Raw genomic sequence first — 20,338 nt, 5'->3', positions numbered from 1 at the left:
TGGACAAAGCAGTTTTGTGACTCAGCTAATGGAGTAGTGGTATGACTATGACTGGCCTTCCTTACTCTCTCTCTCTCTCCCCCAGTGTGTGTGTCTGAGAGAGAGAAAGAGAGAGACAGACTTTCACAGCTTACTTAACTCATCCTCTGAGGTCCTTTTAATTTTAAGCCAGGAAAACACCTGAAAGAGCAGGGAATTGAGGTTCAATGTATAGTAAGTCTTGAACCTGAACTGTTAGCCAACAAAAAGAGAGAAAGAAAGAAACAGAGTGAGAGAGAGAGAGAGAGAGAGAGAGAGTAATTTACTGTACAAGGCTCAGTCATGCCTGGTTCAATAACTCCATAGCGAGCCCAAGCCGGTCAGAATAAAACAGGTGAATAAATCATTAGTTATGCATAAAAAGGTGCTGGTGCTTGTCCATTATTTGTGGCCTTAATGCACTGCTGTGTTTTTATGTTTGCAATAACTGACTCTGATATCTTGCAGACAGAAAACTCTGGTACACGCTTACCTTCAATTGCTTGTGTTTTGATGCTTCACCATGGGGACCATTTTTTATTTTAACAGCCCAGCTTTTGAAGCTACAAAAGAGTACAATTACATCATGTACACGATATAAAGTACTATGGGTGGTGAAGGAACACTATCGGTGGTGAAGGGGGATAAAACTTACAGTGCATGTCACTTTCCCCGAAATCATGAGTGCAGAGGGACCTTATGGCCACCAGCTAACTGTTTGACATGTTTGCTAAAGGATATGCAAACATTCACTCTTCAAGATCTTGTATGCAAGAAGCCATATCCTTGTTAACCTGTTAAAAAGCTCTAAAGACAAATAACTGTTGTAATTATAATTACGACATATAATTTATGTCTCCTGTCTATGTGGAAACTCACAGTTCACTCGAGGTCCAGATGTCAGGATGAGGCCTGCCTTTGGTCCATCAAATGTAATCAGAAAGTGGAATATAAAACTGAGAACATTATTGGAGCTTTAGTCACCCGAGAAATGTGTGTCCCCTCTTGAAGGATAATCCCAGCCTAAATAACCTGCATATTTACCTTTATAATTAAAATGCAATCTTTATTGGCTTCCAAAATTCATTTATTAATCAAATTGAGTTAACTTTCTTTTTCTTTTATTGACATGATAAGTGCCCTATGATGGATTGGCCCCCTCTCCAGGATGTACCCCGCCTTGTGCCCTAAGTCTCCTGGGATAGGCTCCAGGTCCCCACGACCCTGAAGACAGGATAAAGCGGTATAGACGATGAGTGAGTGAGTGAGTGAGAGAGTGACATGATGATCCATTTTCACTTTGGTTAACCATTAACCACATTACCTTTGATAATGACATCAATGGGCACTAGCTCTTTCTTCATCTTTATGTGAATACAGGAATGAAGCAGTGCGTTAGGCTTCAGTCTGTCCAGCTCCCACCTTCCCATCTGTCCTCTCTGCTCAAACAGATCAGTTTCCAAAGCTTTAATCAAGAAAGGTGCTCTTGTTATTTTAAGAGCTAACAGCGACTCTAGTGTTATATCTTTCTCTTATTAAGCACCAATTGTAATTACATTAGCAATTCTATCCAGGACACAACCTCCCCCCAAAAATTAGGACCAGAATCGTTAAACACACCAGGTCATAGTCGAGTTTTCCTTTAAGGAAAAGACATTTCATAAAACATACAAACCACCTCAACAGAAGGTTTTGTTGGCAAGGTTTATGTGTCGCTATAAATAAGAAAAAAGTCCACGATTGGAGATTCCTTTTTCCTTCAGAAGATATGAATCTGTTCAAATGTTTTACAGAAAGAACCAGGTTGAACCCGATCCAGGGCAAAATCCAGGATACAATCTCATCTCAATTTGTCAGCTACTTCCATCGCTGGCTGAGGATTCCCCTCTACAGTATTCTTGGCCCAAGCTTGGTATTGATCTAACTTCTTTGACACTGCTTTGGGTAGATCAGATTACATTCTCTGATCAGTGGAGGTGTTTGGAAACCGGTCACAGCTCTCAATGAGCAAAGTTTAAGCTTGCTCTTTTCCTAGCTGACAAACTAACCCAAGGGGAATCAACTCAAACAACTAAATCAAGTTTTTAAAAAATACAGTAGCAGAGCTTGTCAATGGGATGGCACGGCAGCACTGTCGGCTTGCACCTCCAGGGTCCGTGTTTGATTCCCTCGTCGGGTCTTTGTGCATGGCGGATGTTTTCCCTGTGCTTGGTGGGTTTCCTCCGGGTACTCCGGTTTTCTCCAACAAAACATGCAGATTACGTTAATTTCCAAATTGCCCATAGAGTGTAAATGAGCATGTGAGTGAGCATTTGTATGTGCCCTGTGTACAGCACCTCAAGTACCCTGGGGTGGGCTCTAGGCCCCCTGTGACCCAGTATACAGGATAAAGCAGTATAGACTTTATATGAGTAAGTGAGTAAGCTTATCAGTGAAAGGAAAGAAAAAAAATAAGTTTAATGATCCATATTTTTTAAGAATTAGTCATCAATACTTCTGTAACAGGTCCAATCAAATTTATGTAAATTATTTATTCACAGAAATGGACTAGAGCTACAGTAGTTTCTGAACATACACAAAGGGATTTTTCCTTCATTTACCCTTTCTGATCTGATTATTAAGAGAATCAATTCATTCCACTGATAAAGAAATAATTCCACCTATTCAAATTCTAAACAGATGTGTCAGTGTAGGACAAGAGACTGCCAAAGTGGGTGGAATTCAATTTAACATAGACGATCAGAGATGAACCTTGCTGGAGAAAGAAACGCCATGGTCATTAACCTGGGAGTGTACAGGTGACATTTGTCACACTTACTCAGCCATTTTAGCAAATGCTTCAACCTGGTCAGGGTCATGGTGGTTTAAATTACTTACATGATTACAGAACAAGTTTATTATCTAATATCATGGGCAGGTACTGTACGATAAGAAATAATTCAATCCTTAAAAAAAACAGCCTTTAAAAATAAAGACGGGCAGAAATTTATCTAAAAAAGAAATCTCCACTTTCTACTTGGGTTCTCATAAGAATTGTAGAAGACAGGCTGTAAGGAGAGCATGTTGTCTGATTTGCAACTTGCAACTTGATGAGATCTTGGCCATGCTTCTGCGTCCAAGGCAACCTGGTGAGACTTGTTCGCTGTGAGGATGATTCATCACAGGGGTCAGTATGTGTGCTTAATTATGTGCTCCGATTTGCACATGTGCGCATTATCCAAACCCTTCCTTCCGCACTAATTACACGGTGCTGCACCTAGCCAACATGTCATCGATTTCTCACACTATCTCAGGGTAGTTAGATGGCTCTGAGGATCACTCGGTGCAAAGGTCATATCATTCTTAAATTCATTCTTTTACAGTACATTGGATCCATTCTTCACCATGCATACACAATGTGCAGAAAATATACCTAAAAATAAAAAAGGTAGCACAAATCAGTCACTGTCTATCATGAATTCTCCAAGCAGCTCACTCGTACTGTAAGTAATATTCCTATGGTAAACTATAGTACATATCACAATGTACCATAATATTACCATGGAATGCCAGTGATTACTACAGTATGGCAGGCACCATGGCAGTACTATGATGTGTCCTTCAATACTTCGGTGAACACTATGGTTCTTATTAGAAACCACAGTAGCTAGCAAACTTCAGCATGTGTCTATTATGATATGTTTGCACATACTGTACCATTTTAGATATAATACTTACTACTGGTATGGTATAGTACAGTACCATATTATTGTATATAATACTTTATTAGGAGTTTCAACATACACAGTGGTATTATATTATCATTATGGTACATGAATGTATAACATTTTTGACAGTATGGTCAATTATACAACATGGTATATTATGGGATGTGGTAGAACTTGTACTGTACCAGTTTAAGGATATTCCATGGTAGAACAACCACTATACCATATTATGGGACATGTATTATGTCAGCAATATAATAAGTAAATATATATATAAATAAATAAATAAAAGTAACACAAACCCCTGGGACTGTCAAAAATATAAAATGGTATAGTAAAAAAATATATATAGTAATTTACATTTACAAATAAATACAAATTATGTATATAAAAATGACCTATTTCCACTATCTAAATTTATTTCAGAAGTGGCCTCACAGTTGACACCTCACAGCTTAAGGGTTCCTGATGAGTTTCAAGGGTTTTTCTGCTGAAGTGCTATAGAATTAGTTTTTGTGCATGTTCATTGTAAGCCAATAAAGTGATCAGCACGCAATAGCATTCCCATACAGTGGTTGTGAGAATGATTCTGGTTCTACAGTAACCCCGAGCAGGATAAAGTACTTACTGAAGATGAACAAAACAACTGAAAGAACGATTATTCCCAGTGTTTCCAAACGTTTGTAGTTTCATGAGTTTTTGCAGCATCATGCACAGCACAGTCAAACGGGGATTCATGCACACTATTCAAACGGGGATTCATGCACAGGTCTATTATGTTTAAAGTGCATAAAGATGCAAAAGACTAACCCCTTACTGTGCCCTAGCTAGATAAAACTGATGTTTCTTTAGGTGCTAAAAGAACAAAATCACACCTATCAGCTGAAGCAAATCATTTTGGATATATTTCAAGTAGTATAAATACATAATACATTCCAATGTCAGCCAGGAGTCTACAGAAGAAAAGAAACAATCAGCTTGGCCCCAAGCTAAATGTACATGGCATGCCTTGTTTGCTATCAAAGAACAATTGCAATAAGCAATCAGACAGAGTATGCGCCTCCATCACAGTGGATGTATTCCAGCTAATAGAGAATATATCCATAGCATTTCTAAAAGAATATCTCGCTTGAAATCATGACATTTTCTTATGCAGGCAAAACTTCAGTACATTTTAGCGGTTAAATATCAAATTATGATATATTGGAAAGTAGTATTTCAATGGTTAAGGCTTTGAGCAACTTCTCAGTGGGTTGTGAGTTTAAATCCCAGCATTGCTACAGTATGCTTTCTCCGCTGGGTCATTAAGTAAAGTTCAAATCCTCAATTGTCATAGCTCAACTGTATGCTACTCTGAAAAATTGCATCCAAATACACCATATGGACAACACTGGGGACACCAAAGTGTCACAACCATACAGAATGATGAATAAATTCCATGTTATCCTACTTCTTTGATCTGGGAAGATTTTTTCCTACAGATTTTTAAATGTTGCTGTAGGGATGGGGCATTGCCATGCTGGAACACAGTATGTGGGTCTCTGGTGTCCCCATACACTGACCGGATTAAAAAAAAAAAAACATATATATATATATATATATATATATATATATATATGAATTCAATTAATTGATTAACTGTCTGAAGCCATGAGCCAAGTAGTCTTAAGAAAACCACTTTTTAGTGAAGCTATTAGAAAAAAAGGCTCTATCAGTGCATATTGTACACACTTGTGGGGGCAGTGTTATAATTTGGGGTTGCTTTTGAGTCAGGTCCAGGTTCAGAAATGTTATGTGCCCAAAAAAATGAGGTCAACTGACTATCTGAATATACTGTACTAAATGACCTGATTTTTTTCATCAATGGATTTTGTCTTCCTTGATGACAATGCCAGGATTCATCAGGCTCAAACTGGGAAATAGTGATCCAGGGAGCATGAGACATTTTTCACACAAAGATTGGCCTCAACTGAGTCCAGATCTTAACCCCATTGAGAATCTTTGGTCTGTGCTGGAGAAGACTTTACAGAGCGGTTTGACTCCCCCATCATAAATACCTTGGACAGAGATTAATGTGACTCTGCACAGAAATAAATGTTTTGACATTGCATAAGCTTATTAAAAATGATATAGCAATACTCAAAGCAAAAGGTTTTCCAATTAAATATTATAGTGTGCAATTATTATTTTTTGTCTAAGTAGTGTACATTTGTCGTTCATGTTGTATCTATGCCATCTGGGACATTATGGAAAAAATCCCTATACTGATCTGCAATCTTAAAAACCCATTAATAATAAAGTGCTCAAAAATAGGCTGGAGGGTAATTAGATAGTTAACTAAAATCATTGTTGTCTTTGTTGTAACATAACATAAAGCCATGCCAGTCGCGTTTAAAAGGCTCTGTCCTAGAGTGAAGGCTAATTTTTGAGATAAAAAATTTGTCAAAACATAAAAATGTCAACTGATGATACATGACTGTGTTCGTACTCATAAGCTACAAGCTCTACGTTAATGCAAATTACTGGACCAGCCCACAACGCCTGCACTAAGCTTTTGCAGTATGTTCTCCTCCTTCTGTCCAATTACTCATAACAGAATGCATGATTTATGTGATGCTGTCAAGGACAGTGATACTTACATGCCAGATAGTATCAATATTCCCCATTACTGTTGCGTGAAGGATGCTGGGCAAGCAGGGAAAAAAAAAAAAAAAAAGAAATTCTATATTTTGTCTATCAAATCACTCTATATTTGCAGGCATCATTGACTGTAAATGCAAATAAAGTGAGCATCAGTGACTACAAGCAGAAGAATAAATAGACTTAGCTTCACATCACTCACTCACTCTTTCTTTCTCTCTCAGACACACTTCAATTCATCATCAATTCATTTTTGTGCATGCTATAACTGTTAAACGGTTATGCAAGAGCCATGCACATACAGGAGAAATCAGGAAATACGTTTGTGTGCTTTTTGTGCTGCTCATAATGATGTTCTAAAGAGTTTCAGGAACATGCTGTGTTGGTTGAAAGTGGGCTGGAAGCATCGACTTGTCTTGAGGAGAAAATTGAAGCGCAAATTAGGAGCAAACACACCAAATCCTTACTGGTAAACATGACATTCTATGACTCAAGGTTTGCACAAAGCCCCTGAAAAAGCAGAGCAGAGGACTGATCTCTCTTTCTTCCTCTCTCTTTCTCACACACACACACAAACACAGCAGAAGCAGCACCAGTTCTGTCCTCTCGCTGCATTTTTTTATTTATTTTTTTTTTACTTATGCAGGTAAGTGGCTTAGACAGACTGGATCTCACACAGCGCAGATTTTGGACAATTCTAACAACCCAAACATCCTGGCATGGCTCAGATGTGACTTCTAAAGGAACCACTAGCCTATGTAGGTGTGTCTAGAGACTCTGAAGAAGAAAACACGCTGTGGTAAACAAATTTAAAATTCCATAGAGGTACAAAAAAAAAAAAACTTGAAAAAAATGGACATTCTCTCATATAGTTTAAAATGTAAAATGTTTTCAGTTGGTAAAACCATACAACTAAAGCATAAATAGAAAAGGAAGTTAAAAGAAACTTGGACAGGAAATCCACCATTCAACCTATAAAGATAGCTCAGTGATACGAAAAAAAAATCATTTGCATGTTACACACAATTTGGACTAAACGTCTAAATGCCCTCCTTGGGAAAAAGAGGAGCACGAGTGGCCAACAGGGCAATGCTCTAATGAGGCTTGAGCAGAGATAGAGATAAGAAATGACAGTCATCACCCAACCTTCCAGCTTTAATTAGGTAATAGGTGAGTGTGTTGAGTACAACCATCAATTATACACTGCCCCTTCTTCCCTTGCGTTTCTGGCTCCTGACCTGCGATGTGGTTTTAATATAAGGCAACAAACCACACAGATGTTCTCAGGAGGTTAAATCGCTCAGACATTCCTATCCTTGTGGGAGACAAACTGTATGGTAAGGGAAAAAAAAATTTAAAAAAAAACATTACACACTTATCCCTCAGAGATATGAGGTTTTAAGTACTCCAAAACTACCACAGTAAATCCTGGCTCTTGGTCACAAAGAACAAAAGAGATGGATTTCACAATATTTTTCGTAATAATGTCCCAAGGCAAGAAAGATGTCCAATAATTCTATATTCTAAAAGAGAGACAACACCTAAACAAATAGGAGTCTTACTTGTACAGGGAGATTCTCAACAGAAAGCAAACTATGGCTGCCCCCTACTGGCCATATCAAAACCTGTCTGTTTGTTTGTTTGTTTGTTTGTTTGTTTGGTCATTAATTAATTAATTAATTCAGTCAATCCATTTATTGGTCCTAAAAAGAAACAATTATGGCATTTTGATAACTGGTCACCCACTGGACAGGTATAAAGATAAAATGAAATGCAGTCATATAAACCCTTAACGAGATAGCAGTTGCTTTTGCATGCGTCAGTCTTTTACAGGTGACGGATCATCTACTTTTACTAAACACTATTCCTACATTCCTCCTCCTAAAAGTGAAATGAATGTTTATATACAGTAGGCTATATATACAGTAGTCTATACCAGGAGAATTAGGACACAAGGCGGGGTACACTCTGAATAGGGTGCTAATTTTTAGATTGTTTTTAATACCTTCATGCAAAAACTGCCTGAAGTCTATTACCCATGGCCATCTCAGTCACTATGCTAATTCTCCTACCTTGAGCTGCTTTGAAATAACGTTACTGCAGCCATCTTTCTGTCTTCAAGCTTGTCCTTTATTTGTGCACAATTGGGTTGAGGTCACATGACTGACTTGGCCCTTAAATAACATTTCCTTTGATGTTGCCAGATTAGGCAGGTTTGTTCCCAGATGGGTGGTTTTTGGCAGGAGAACATATTTGGTGTGAGTTTGAGATCAAAAACATTGTATAGGCTAGATTGAGGATGTTACTTCACAGACAAGCCCACTCCCTGAGTCATCGGTTAATGGCGCTAAAGATTTTCTTCTTTTATTTAGCAAGTTCACTAAAAGCTCACTGAAACTTTGCAGCACTGACATACAGACCAGCTTGCAAGATTAAAAGAACCATGCCTGATGATGCGATGCTATGCCTTCTCATGATTCATCCTTTTAATATATCACCAGGAAGTGAAGCTAATGCAGATATTTGAGACATTTGAGAATTCTGTAAACTCTGAATAGCAAGATACCGTTCCTGCCACACATCAGCCGATGCCTTGGATGATTATTGGACATACAGAATGCACAGTGCATTGTACGATTGTTATTAAATCAATTCTGGTACTGTATTTTAGAGAAGAACTTGGAAATGACATTGGTTACACACTCCCTTCATTTTCATTTTCATCTTCTATACCGATTATCCTGTGTGCAGGGTCAATTAGGGCAAAAAGCAAGTACACCTTGGACAGGGTGCCAATCCATTGCAGATACTCCCTTTACTTGGACACTTAAATTAACTATTTACTGACGTTAACTGATGTTACATTGATTGAGGTGCATTTGATAAAAATGTGGTTTAAAGAAACACAATAGTTTTTTGACTTGATCAAAATTTTTGTCTATGGAACCATCGTGGAAGCCATCCTTGGCTTTCTGCAGGCTAATACTGGACATAGCTAATATGGTAGTCATGGCAACAGATTGAGCAAGTGTCATGGTAGAAAGACATGAGTACAGTATGTGCAGACATTGCTTGAACAGACGCAGCTTCATTTACAGTTATTATGTGTAAGCCATTTCTTGGACACTGTAGCTCAAACAGCAATGAAAGGTCCTACAAATATTAAATATATCAGAGACTTAAAACTGATTTGCCCATTTTGCCAAGGGCCAGAGCGACTACTGAACTAAGAGTGTTAACAGCGAAGAAAGTACTTGAAATTGCTTTCTTCAGTCTAGCCCGCTGGTTAGTAACAACAGATTGCATTGACAAAATCCTTGATCAAGAAGATGTACACACTTTACATTTCAGTGTGTCAGCACGCCCTGAACACTGCTATGTAGCCTGGCGTCTGAGTGAAATGTATAAAGACAAGACCAACAGCCTGTACCTGATTTTCTCCGCCCTGTATAATGTGGAGATGCAGTAAAAGCTGTCAGCAAGCGATTTCAATTAGAGGCAAAGATAGTCTTGTGGTCTTTCATGGACTCACCTGACTCACCTGACCACAACAAGACGTGCGAGGGTGAGTCAAAAATTATCCGCACTCCATTTGAAGAATTTATTTTAATTAAGATTTTAGAAAAGAAAAAAAATATAAAATTTTAAAATAATCTCTTTGTTTTTCGACACAGTTTGTCCATCTATCATCAACAATCATTTGTATTCCATAAAAAAACAAAAAACATTTTAGGTTGAGCTGTGAGTCATGAATCCATCGCTGTCTTCAACTCTTTATCAGAAGTGAATCGTTGTCCTCATAGGGCTGCTTTTAGAGAACCAAACAGGTGTCAACAGTGTGGGCAGAAGTGCGCGAACGTGCATCATCATGCAAGATCACAACGCCCTTGAATAGCAGTCCTCTGCATTTAATCCAAAGTTTCAGCTTAAGCTCATCAATAAACATCTTACTGTAACATGCACTGTTGATTGTTAAATTTTTTTCCTGATAATGTTCCAAGGCCGGCTCCTGAGAATCCCAGAAAACTGTAAGCATCACTTTTCCAGCTGATGGTTGACTTTGGAATTGTTTTCTTTGTCGACGATTGGGGATGTTTCAGTTCCATACTCTGCCATTTACTCTTAGGTTCATAGTGATGAATCCATGTCTTGTCACCATTATTGATTCTCTTTAGAAACCTTTAACTTCCTTTGAGTATTGGTTTAACTTTTATTCACAGATATCCAAATGCTTCGTAACCCATCTTCACCAAACTTTAGGGCATCCATTTTTGCTCACACCGCAGATACACATTTAAAAAAAATTTTTTATATATTCCTCTTTCCTGTAGATGCTAACTTGGCGACCACATTTAGTCAAAAGGTAGACACAAGCAGAAAATGTTGACAGTTAAAGTTAAAAATGTTATCAGTGATATTATTATTTCCGGATGAAACCTACATACATGTCGGTCTGTTTTTTTGTACAGCATAACTCGCTACCTAAGTTACTGTTTTAATACAAATAAATAAAATTTTGTAAGGTTAAGTATCTTACGCCTTGTTTACGGCAAGTTTTACTTCTTTCATCGTCAAACAAATACACTCTTTGTTCCGTAATCAGAGAGCAAATCACAGATGAGAAATCAAAAAAGTAACTCGGATCATAAATTATCAAGGTTATGTTTGTGTGATTTCAGCAGTAAAAATATTAGTTATAAGTAATCCCAATAAAAATATTCAGTTTTACCTTTTTTTTTTTTGGTGAAGGTATATGTTGACATTGAGCAAGTAGCTTTTTAGTAGATTACTTTAAAGTAGATTATTAATTCGACACGGAACTGTTCATAATATTGCTTTTACTTAACATTCCGATTTGAGCGCATAACACTGGGCTCTTTGTATTGCTGCAGATACTGTTGCTCCAACGACCCATCTCATAGTGGCGCTCCACTTTACTGCTTATTAGCACCACAGTTTTTGGAACATATGAAAAAAACTGGATATAAAATTCCCACAGGAAGAATAAACATACATTGATCTGTCCATTCATCTTTGAAGGTAGAGTTTTCATAGTGTACCTGCCTTTTTTTTTTTGGAATAAACCAAGTTTGTCGCGAGTTGATTTCTGTTTTGTAAGGATTTGGGTGTCTTCCGCATACTTTGTATATATATATATATATACCGCATCGATTAGCTTTGTTAAATGAGGGGTATAGCCACGCCTTGCCGCTAGATGCTGTGACATAATCTTCCACAAAACTGCTCATGACGTCCCTTCTACTCAACATTTATTTTCATTTATGATGCAGGTTTAACTTTACTGAAATACAGAAGGACTGGCAAAGTTTCATTAAATTCTGTGAAGCTAGTTTTGTGTGATTCTGTGACAAAATTTACAGACAGAATTTTTTCTGAGACAAAATTTTGTCCTCCAATGTATGAAAAGTAAGAGCAAATTCTGACCAACGTACTGTACAGACAAAACCTTTCTTTTATCTATATAAATATTGTTGGCTGGCAGCAAGGCAATTGACAAAATAGCTTAACAAAAAGTTATAGGTCTAAAGTGTGGCACAGAAATATATATTGAATCAGACTATTTCTAAAATTGTGATTTTTATAGAATTGAATAAGAAGCTATGTATCTTGATAATTGGGTGGGCCCTGACAGAGACTGGATGGAATTCGGCTTCTTTCCTTCCAGCAGCTTTGACTCCTCCATGTAGTAGACAGCTCAGGCAGTCTGAATATATTTCAACAAAGTAATATTACGATATTCAGCTTTGTTTTCCTATGGTCCAAGACTGATGAAATAGACACTGAAAAACACAGCTAAACATCTGAATGTTACTTTGAAATTTCGCCTTTTAATTATTGTGTATTTCATAATTTAGGATTATCTTAAAAGTGCATTTTTTTAAGCATTCTAAATATGTAAAAGAGGTAAACAGATTGTATTGTCATTATTCTGCTTTCTCACGACTAGTGACATTTATTTGTATTTCTGATCCCAGTCTCAACCTCACAATTAAAAACAATATATTGTGGCGTGGGCGGGGCTTCGGGTAAATAACCATCATGCTCTGCGGGAGGGACTGTTTATGTGTTCACCGTGTTGGGGAAAGGTGTTTGGTTTAGTGGCTTCAGCCAGGGTATGTGATAGGGTGTTCTTGTTTTAAGCCGTCTCATGTGTTCGAGTTGTGAGATTGTGCGCTTGAATAAAATACTCCCAGCCATTTGCATTGGGCAGCAAGATAAGCTCGCTCGTCTCTCCACCATCCTTTCAGGCGATAAAAACGCCACATTTGGTGTCAGAAGTGGGATAATGGAGAGTCGCGAGTTGGAGCGCACCCCGGAGGAAATCCGGAGGATCCAAATGGGCCGCCGAGTAGCGGAGCAGCTGCGGAGAAAGAAAACCCTCCCTGATGGGGCTAGTGCAGGCAAAGAGCGGCGACCGGAGCGGAGCGGCGCGTTCCAGGTTTCGGTATTGGACCTCGGGGAGGAGTCCTCCAGTGACGTGGCGCCGACACCGGAGCAAGCTACAGCTCCGTGCCCCGTCCGCCAGCGAAGCGACCTACAGCTGCGCCTGCCGGCCTACAACGGCGCCGGCGATCCCCACGCGTTCATCGCCCAGGTAGAGCTAGCCGGCAAATTCGCGGGCTGGTCCCCGGCAGAAACAGCCGTCCGGGTGGCCCTCTCGTTGGAGGGTGACGCGCTGCGGGCGTTGCAAGATCTCCGGGCTGATGAGCGGGACGACTGGTTAAAGCTGCAGCAGTCGCTCTGTTTCCGTTTCGGCGCAGGAGACCGTAACGAGGCCGCGGGCGAGGAGCTGGCAACCCGCGTGCGGAGCGCCTCTGAGCCACTAGGGGCGTTCGCCATGGACCTGCGATCTCTCGCGGGCCAGGGCTACCCGGATTTCGGACACGGCCAGCAGGAAGAGCTAGCTCGTCGCGCGTTTCTTCGGGGAATCCGGCCGTACCGCCTTCGCGAGCACCTCCGGTTAGCAGCACCGGCGTCGCTGTCCGAGGCGCTGCGCGAGGCTGAGCGCGCCGAGCCCATCTTGGGAGAACACCACGGCGAGAGAGCCGAGCGATCTTCGGTGGCTCGCGGCCGCTGGGGAGGTGAACCTAGCCGGGGACAGGGCTACCCGTCGCGGCTAGGCCTCGACCCGGCCGGCGAGTTTCCGCGACAACGCCGAGGCCAAGGATACCGCTGCAACGTGCTCCGGCCGGAGGACAGCGTACCCCAGCAGCCGTTAAACTAGCTTCGGGGGGCGCCGAGGGGAAACCGCCTCCCACAGCCATCTTTGTTCCCCCAACTGCCGGATTTAACTTCCGGTCGGGACATGTCGGAAATCGCGCGGGGGTCTACGTGGACTGCGGCCTGGACAACGTTTCGCTGCGGGCGCTCGTGGACACCGGCTCTACAGTTTCGCTGCTGCGCGGGGGATTGTTGAAGCGCGGAGAGCGCGGTCGTGTGCTGCCGGACCCGGCCGTGAACATTCGCACCGTGTCGGGAAGTTATTTGAGGATACGGGCCTGTCGCACAGTGCGAATACAAGTAGGTGCAATCATTCTTTTTCACCCATTCTTTGTGGCGGATATCGAGGATGATTGTATCTTGGGATTAGACATTTTGGAAAGGTGGGGTGCGGTACTGAATCTCGCAGACGGGACTCTGCGTGGTAGTTTCGGTTTAGCTAGGTTGCTAGTGCCCAAAGCGCGGCCGGACGAGTTAGTAGCACGCACCAGCGGGGCGGAACTTCCGGTGGACGCGCCATGTAAACATCCGGTAGCTGTCCGAGCGAGAATAATGGCCGAGCTGATGCGGCGTAGCAGTGTAGGGCTAAATCAGACGCAGACCGACGCCGTGAAGTCCCTTTTGCACGAGTTCGCCGATATTTTCGCAGTGGATGAGCGCGAGTGCACGCATACCGATTTGGTGCAGCACCATATCGATACGGGTAACGCCGCTCCTGTTCGGTTACATCCGAGACGCCTCCCGTTAGCTAAACGAGCTATAGCCGAGCAGCAGCTGCGTGAGATGGCCGACTCGGGCGTTATAGAGCCAGCATCCGGACCGTGGTCTTCACCCGTTGTACTGGTGCGTAAAAAGGACGAATCGTGGCGGTTTTGTGTGGACTACCGGCGGTTAAACGAGGTGACGCGCAAGGATTCTTATCCGTTACCGCGAATAGATGATGCGCTGGAACACGTTGCGGGCTCGGCGTGGTTTAGCTCGTTGGATCTGCGTAGCGGGTATTGGCAAGTAGAGCTCGCCCCGGAAGCACGACCCAAAACCGCGTTTTCGATCGGACAAGGTCTATGGCAATTTCGGCGCATGCCGTTCGGCCTCTGCAACGCTCCCGCTACGTTCGAACGGTTGATGGAGAGAGTATTGGCAGAGATCCCTCGCAACTGTTGTGTCGTCTACTTAGACGATTTATTGGTACACGGCAAGGATTTTGCGGTCGCACTAGCTAACCTACGGGAGGTGTTTCTAGCTATCCGGCGGGCGAATTTGCGGCTCAATCCCAAAAAGTGCCAGTTGTTGCGGCAAGAAACTGTCTTTCTGGGACACGTCATTAGCGCTCAAGGGATTGCCACCGATCCAGCCAAAATCGCCGCGGTACAGCATTGGCCTGAGCCGTCAAATGTGTCGCAGCTGCGCACCTTTCTCGGGTTAGCGTCGTACTATCGCCGGTTCGTGAGGGATTTTGCTACGATCGCCAGCCCGCTGCACGCGCTCACGAGAAAGAACCAGCCGTTTCGCTGGGACAGGGAGCACGCGCGTGCGTTCACACGGTTACGGGAAGCTCTGGTTACGTCGCCCGTTCTCGAATATCCTGATATAGCTCGTACGTTTATTCTCGACACGGACGCGAGCGATGTAGGGCTGGGGGCCGTCCTGTCTCAGGTTGCCGGGGGCAAAGAGCGTGTTGTCGCGTACTTCAGCCGCGCGTTGTCTGGGCCGGAAAAGAATTACTGCGTCACGCGGCGCGAGCTGCTTGCGGTCGTCGCGGCCCTTAAGCATTTCAGGCCGTATTTATACGGGCAATCCTTCTTGCTGCGGACCGACCACGCTTCGCTGGTGTGGCTGCTCAGTTTTAAAGAGCCCGAGGGGCAGTTAGCGCGTTGGCTCGAACGGTTGCAGGACTATCATTTTACCGTTCAGCACCGAGCGGGAAAATTGCACGCTAACGCCGATGCGTTATCCCGCCGGCCGTGCAGCAAGGAGCGTTGTCGACACTGCGAGCGGGTTGAAGAGCGTGTGGGTAGTCACGACATCGAACACACCCCGACCCCCGTGAATCAGAACATTCTCCCTGCGCAGCCTTCCGAAGCCCCCGTCGGTAATCGGCCGTCCGAGCCGGCGTGCAGCCGAGTCACTGCGGCACCTACACCATCGCCGGTGGTCGTTTCGCCTGTGCCACAGATGGACTGCGATCAGCTAATGGTCGAGCAGGAGAAGGACCCGGCATTGCAGCGGGTATTAAGTTGGGTTAACGCGGGCCAGAGACCGGATTATGCTGCAATCGCCCACCTGGGACCCGAAGAAAAAGCTCTCCACTCGCAGTTTCACCGACTAGCGTTGCGGGGGGGCTTACTCTACCGCCAGTGGGAACAGCCGTGTGGCGCTGGTGAATCTTTTCAGCTGCTGGTGCCGCGGACTTTGCGGGCATGTGTGCTGGGGATGGTTCATGGGCACGCGGGTTCGGGACACTTCGGGGTAACTAAGACACTGCGGCGGTTGCGTGCTCGGTTCTACTGGCCGGGTTGTCATACTGACAGCGAACTTTTTGTTCACAGATGCGATGTCTGCACGGCAAAGAAGGGCCCTACCCAGCGCTCGCGAGCACCCTTGCAAGACTTTCGGGTGGGGGCGCCCATGGAACGTATGGGCGTGGACATTCTGGGGCCGTTTCCCATCTCTGATCGCGGGAATCGTTATGTGCTGGTGGCCATGGATTACTTCACCAAGTGGCCGGAGGCGTTCGCTGTTCCGGATCAGAGCGCTTCCACCACGGCTCGAGTGCTGGTGGATGAGGTGTTCAGCCGATTCGGCTCCCCGGAGCAGTTGCACAGTGATCAGGGGCGTAACTTCGAGCCGGAGGTGTTTGCGGCGGTGTGCGAGCGCCTCGGGGTGAAAAAGACCCGCACCACGCCCCTGCATCCACAAAGTGACGGCCTCGTGGAGCGGTTTAACCGAACACTCACCACCCAACTCGCCGTGCTTACCAGCAACCGGCAAAAAGATTGGGACGAGCATTTGCCTCTCGTGCTTTGGGCGTATCGCACAGCGGTGCAGGAGTCCTCGCAACTGACGCCAGCTGCGTTAATGTTCGGTCGCGAGTTGCGCACGCCTGTGGATCTGGTGTTCGGGCCCCCGCCTCAAGTGGATTTACCCACGAAACCAGGTTTGGACTATTTTTATTCATTGAAAGACAAACTGTTTCGTGTCCACGAATTGGCGCGTAGACACTTGGCGGACGCCGGGGTTAAGCAGCGCCGCGTGTACGATACCCACAGCCGGGGGCGCGACTTTGCTACTGGGGAGCAGGTTTGGGTGTATTCCCCCGGAAGGAAAAGGGGGCTCTCACCTAAGCTGATGTCGCACTGGGTGGGCCCCTGCACGGTCGTCGCACAGCTCTCTGATGTGGTCTACCGGGTGCGGTTGACGGGGCGGTCGCGATTGGTCGTGCTCCACCGGGACCGGCTCGCTCCCTACCAGCCCCACGTCAGCAAAACATCGAGCTCTGTGGAGGCCGGTCCGCCTCAGGAAGAGGGCTGTGCCCCGCCTTCCCCCGCAAAAAGACTCCGGCGTTCACAACGCCAGCGCCGCCCACCGTCACGCCTGCTAGACTGAGTTCGCCATGGTGACCGGGGACGGTCACAGCTCGGGTGGGGGCAATGTGGCGTGGGCGGGGCTTCGGGTAAATAACCATCATGCTCTGCGGGAGGGACTGTTTATGTGTTCACCGTGTTGGGGAAAGGTGTTTGGTTTAGTGGCTTCAGCCAGGGTATGTGATAGGGTGTTCTTGTTTTAAGCCGTCTCATGTGTTCGAGTTGTGAGATTGTGCGCTTGAATAAAATACTCCCAGCCATTTGCATTGGGCAGCAAGATAAGCTCGCTCGTCTCTCCACCATCCTTTCAGGCGATAAAAACGCCACAATATACTCCACTCATTTGCAACATCCTCTCCTTCCCAGCTAAATCAAAGCAATATTTAAATTTATTGCATACATTTTAGGAAGATTTTTATAATTGAGAGTAGCAGATCATTGATTTGTCACCATGCATACACACATAGTTAATTGGTCCTATAATTTCCAGTTTCCAGTAGTGAGCTGTTGACAAACTAAAAAAAAATCTGCCTTACTTACTGTGGCTTTTGCTATGGTGATTGCTACTGTTGTTACTACTGAAAGAAGTATTTAGTGTATTTCTATGTTGGATATGTTGACAGCAAAGGCAGGCCCCTTTTAGTTAGCCAATAGTGGGCGTATTAAACTGGAAAGTAATCATGAGGGTTAAAGTACCAACAAAATTTTTGTTAAAATATTTAGCCTGTTTTTATGGCCTTTTTTTTTTTTTTTTGGTTTGTTTTTACCTTTGAACAGTTTTCCAGCTGCTTAAACACTGTCCTGTCAGTTTTGTAGCATTTGACAGAATCTAAGCAAAACGTATAGCTCTATACACTTCAGAATTAAGCCCCAATCAATAAGCCACAATGACCCAACTCATTTGTCAGCCCTACATGCTTACTGTATGTCGACACAGCATTCTCCATGTTTGATGATGACATGGTAAGCTTTAATACATGAGTCCTTCCCTACTGTACTTTTCTTCCAACCATTTTGGTGAAAGTTATTTTCGTATGAGAACCGCACAGTCTTTGTTAGTCTAATCTGGCCTTTCTGTTCCTGGCTATATATATGTATATACGTCTGTGCATGGCCTTTAAGTGGATTTATTATGCTCACCAATTCCTTCCTTCCCAATGGGCACACAGACTAGGCCTCAGGTAGCTGTAAAAGGTCTTTAAAACCCAAGACCTCTTAATAAGTTTCTAGGACATCTTTAAGATACCTACTGTAGTATAGGGATTGGAGAAAATTTGTCCTGAAAAAGTCTGGGGTGTTACTTTTTTTACAGCTTTAATGGGTCCCTAGTAGATTTTTAGTTCTGAAGACAAACTAGAGTCCCATCTGTGTCTATTATGCTCTTTTTAAGAATGCACCAAATTATTGATCTGGCCGCTCTTATGATTCTGCTGTTTCTCCTAAAAGTCTATTCATTTTTTTTTTTTCAGCCTAATGATGGACCTCACTTGTATTGGAACCTCTTTGTGCTGCATATAGAGAGTTCTATGAACAGCTAGCAAAAGCAAATTCGATGTTTGAGATCTATGCCATTTATTGAATAGTATTAATTTGTCATGATAACTGTTTATCACTCAGTTGTCAAAATTACTTTACAGTCTGTAGAAATGGAGGGAGGTTGTAAAAAATGACTGTAACTCCTAACTATTAATGAAATATTTTTGCTAAGCCCCTAAAATTAAATCTCAAATTTTACACTTAGATGACATCTTGATTGTTTAATTATTTCTACACCCTAAATGTGGTGTAAAGAGGAAGAATTACAAAAAAGATTCTTTTTGCCCCCGATTCTTTTTTTGTGCACAGAATTGTGACCATGTAATATGCTTATGCATGGGCAATCAGCTATCTTCCATATACTTGCATGTGACATGTACACTAGGTGCACTGCATTGCAGAATGAACAGATAGAAGAACAGCATCAGTATTGACCTATGCAATGTTGTTTGGTTTTAAAGTCAGACAGACAGGAAATTGTTTCTACTTTTAATTAGAATTTGTCCACAGTCGAGGGTGAAGGTGGGCATTATGTATTAAAGCTGAGGGTCTAATAAGCGCCTACTGCATGACATTTGCAAAAAGGATATGATACTTTTCAACACATTAAACACATGTCAACTATTAATTAAAAAAACCCTTCTGATTCTTGTTTTTTTGTGTGTCTTTAAAGTCTAAAAAATGGCCATATTTTTTTTCATAAAGTGACATAGGTCATTAGAAAAAAAGTTTAAAGAAGTGGAACCAGCATTAAACAGTTTTAAAGGTGGTTCGAAAGTGTGATGAAGACTCTTTATATACATTACAAAATCCCCTGTAGGAAAAAAAAAATTCCCCAATTTTCTCCCCTAATATTCGTAGATAACTCCCACCCGTCCTTAGGGCACTCATCCATCAAGGCTACAACTACCAACTCGGGAGATCAAGGGATACAACTACCAACTCGGGAGATCAAGGGATACAACTACCAACTCAGGAGGTCAAGGTAGCATTGATCCTCCAAGACATGTGACGCCTGCCAACCAAACTGGTTGCTCACTGTAGGTAGTGATGCAACACCCTCAGAGCAAAGTGCTATCCGCTCCTTCCGCTTGTGTGAGCTCACAGATGCCATGATTGCATCTTGATTGGTGCTAGAGCGCTAGAGTACCACCTATCCCTCCCAGAGAGAGGTTGGTCAATCAGCGCTCTCCAGGCTCCCTGGAAGGCTACAGCATCACCAACGATTCAAACCTGCCACCTCTGGCTGAAAGTGCGAGCTCATTACCACTGTGCCACTAGTGAAGTAATGGAGACTATGCTAAGTAGTAATACTGTACAAATGAAGAGTTACACCCACTTTTGCATTAATTTTGGTACCTTCATGTGCATGCAAATATAAATAATGCAAGCTTTTTTAATAACCACACTAGTTAAGACTGCTCTCTTGTTAATGATCTCAAACTTCTTGGAACTGCAGGATTTTTAAAGCTTCAGTTTTTGGCAGCATCAAAACCAGAAAAAATGTGTGCATAGAAAATCAGTCTCAAGACATGCCAAGGTCATCGAAACTTACACGATCTCTTTCCTTCATACCAGTGAACAACCTAACGTATACTGTACATTATGCAT

At 43.0% G+C, this 20,338-nt stretch overlaps 1 long non-coding RNA gene across 2 annotated transcripts; it reads right to left on the bottom strand.

Annotated features, from left to right (window-relative positions):
* Positions 1-1,096: 1,096 nt before the first annotated feature.
* LOC128532842 (uncharacterized) lies at positions 1,097-8,504 on the bottom strand. 2 transcript variants are annotated; one of them, XR_008361323.1, is made up of 3 exons: positions 8,438-8,504; positions 1,343-1,483; positions 1,097-1,242 (listed from the first exon to the last, which is right to left on the bottom strand). It is a non-coding gene; the product is annotated as an uncharacterized LOC128532842 (long non-coding RNA). The 2 variants fall into 2 exon arrangements; XR_008361324.1 differs by having other exon boundaries at positions 1,343-1,457.
* Positions 8,505-20,338: the final 11,834 nt, after the last annotated feature.

The sequence above is a fragment of the Clarias gariepinus genome, chromosome 11, assembly GCF_024256425.1.
Source record: "Clarias gariepinus isolate MV-2021 ecotype Netherlands chromosome 11, CGAR_prim_01v2, whole genome shotgun sequence".
Taxonomy (NCBI): domain Eukaryota; kingdom Metazoa; phylum Chordata; class Actinopteri; order Siluriformes; family Clariidae; genus Clarias; species Clarias gariepinus.
The sequence above is the reverse complement of the archived record's forward strand: the minus strand, read 5'-3'. Positions and strand labels throughout refer to the sequence as shown.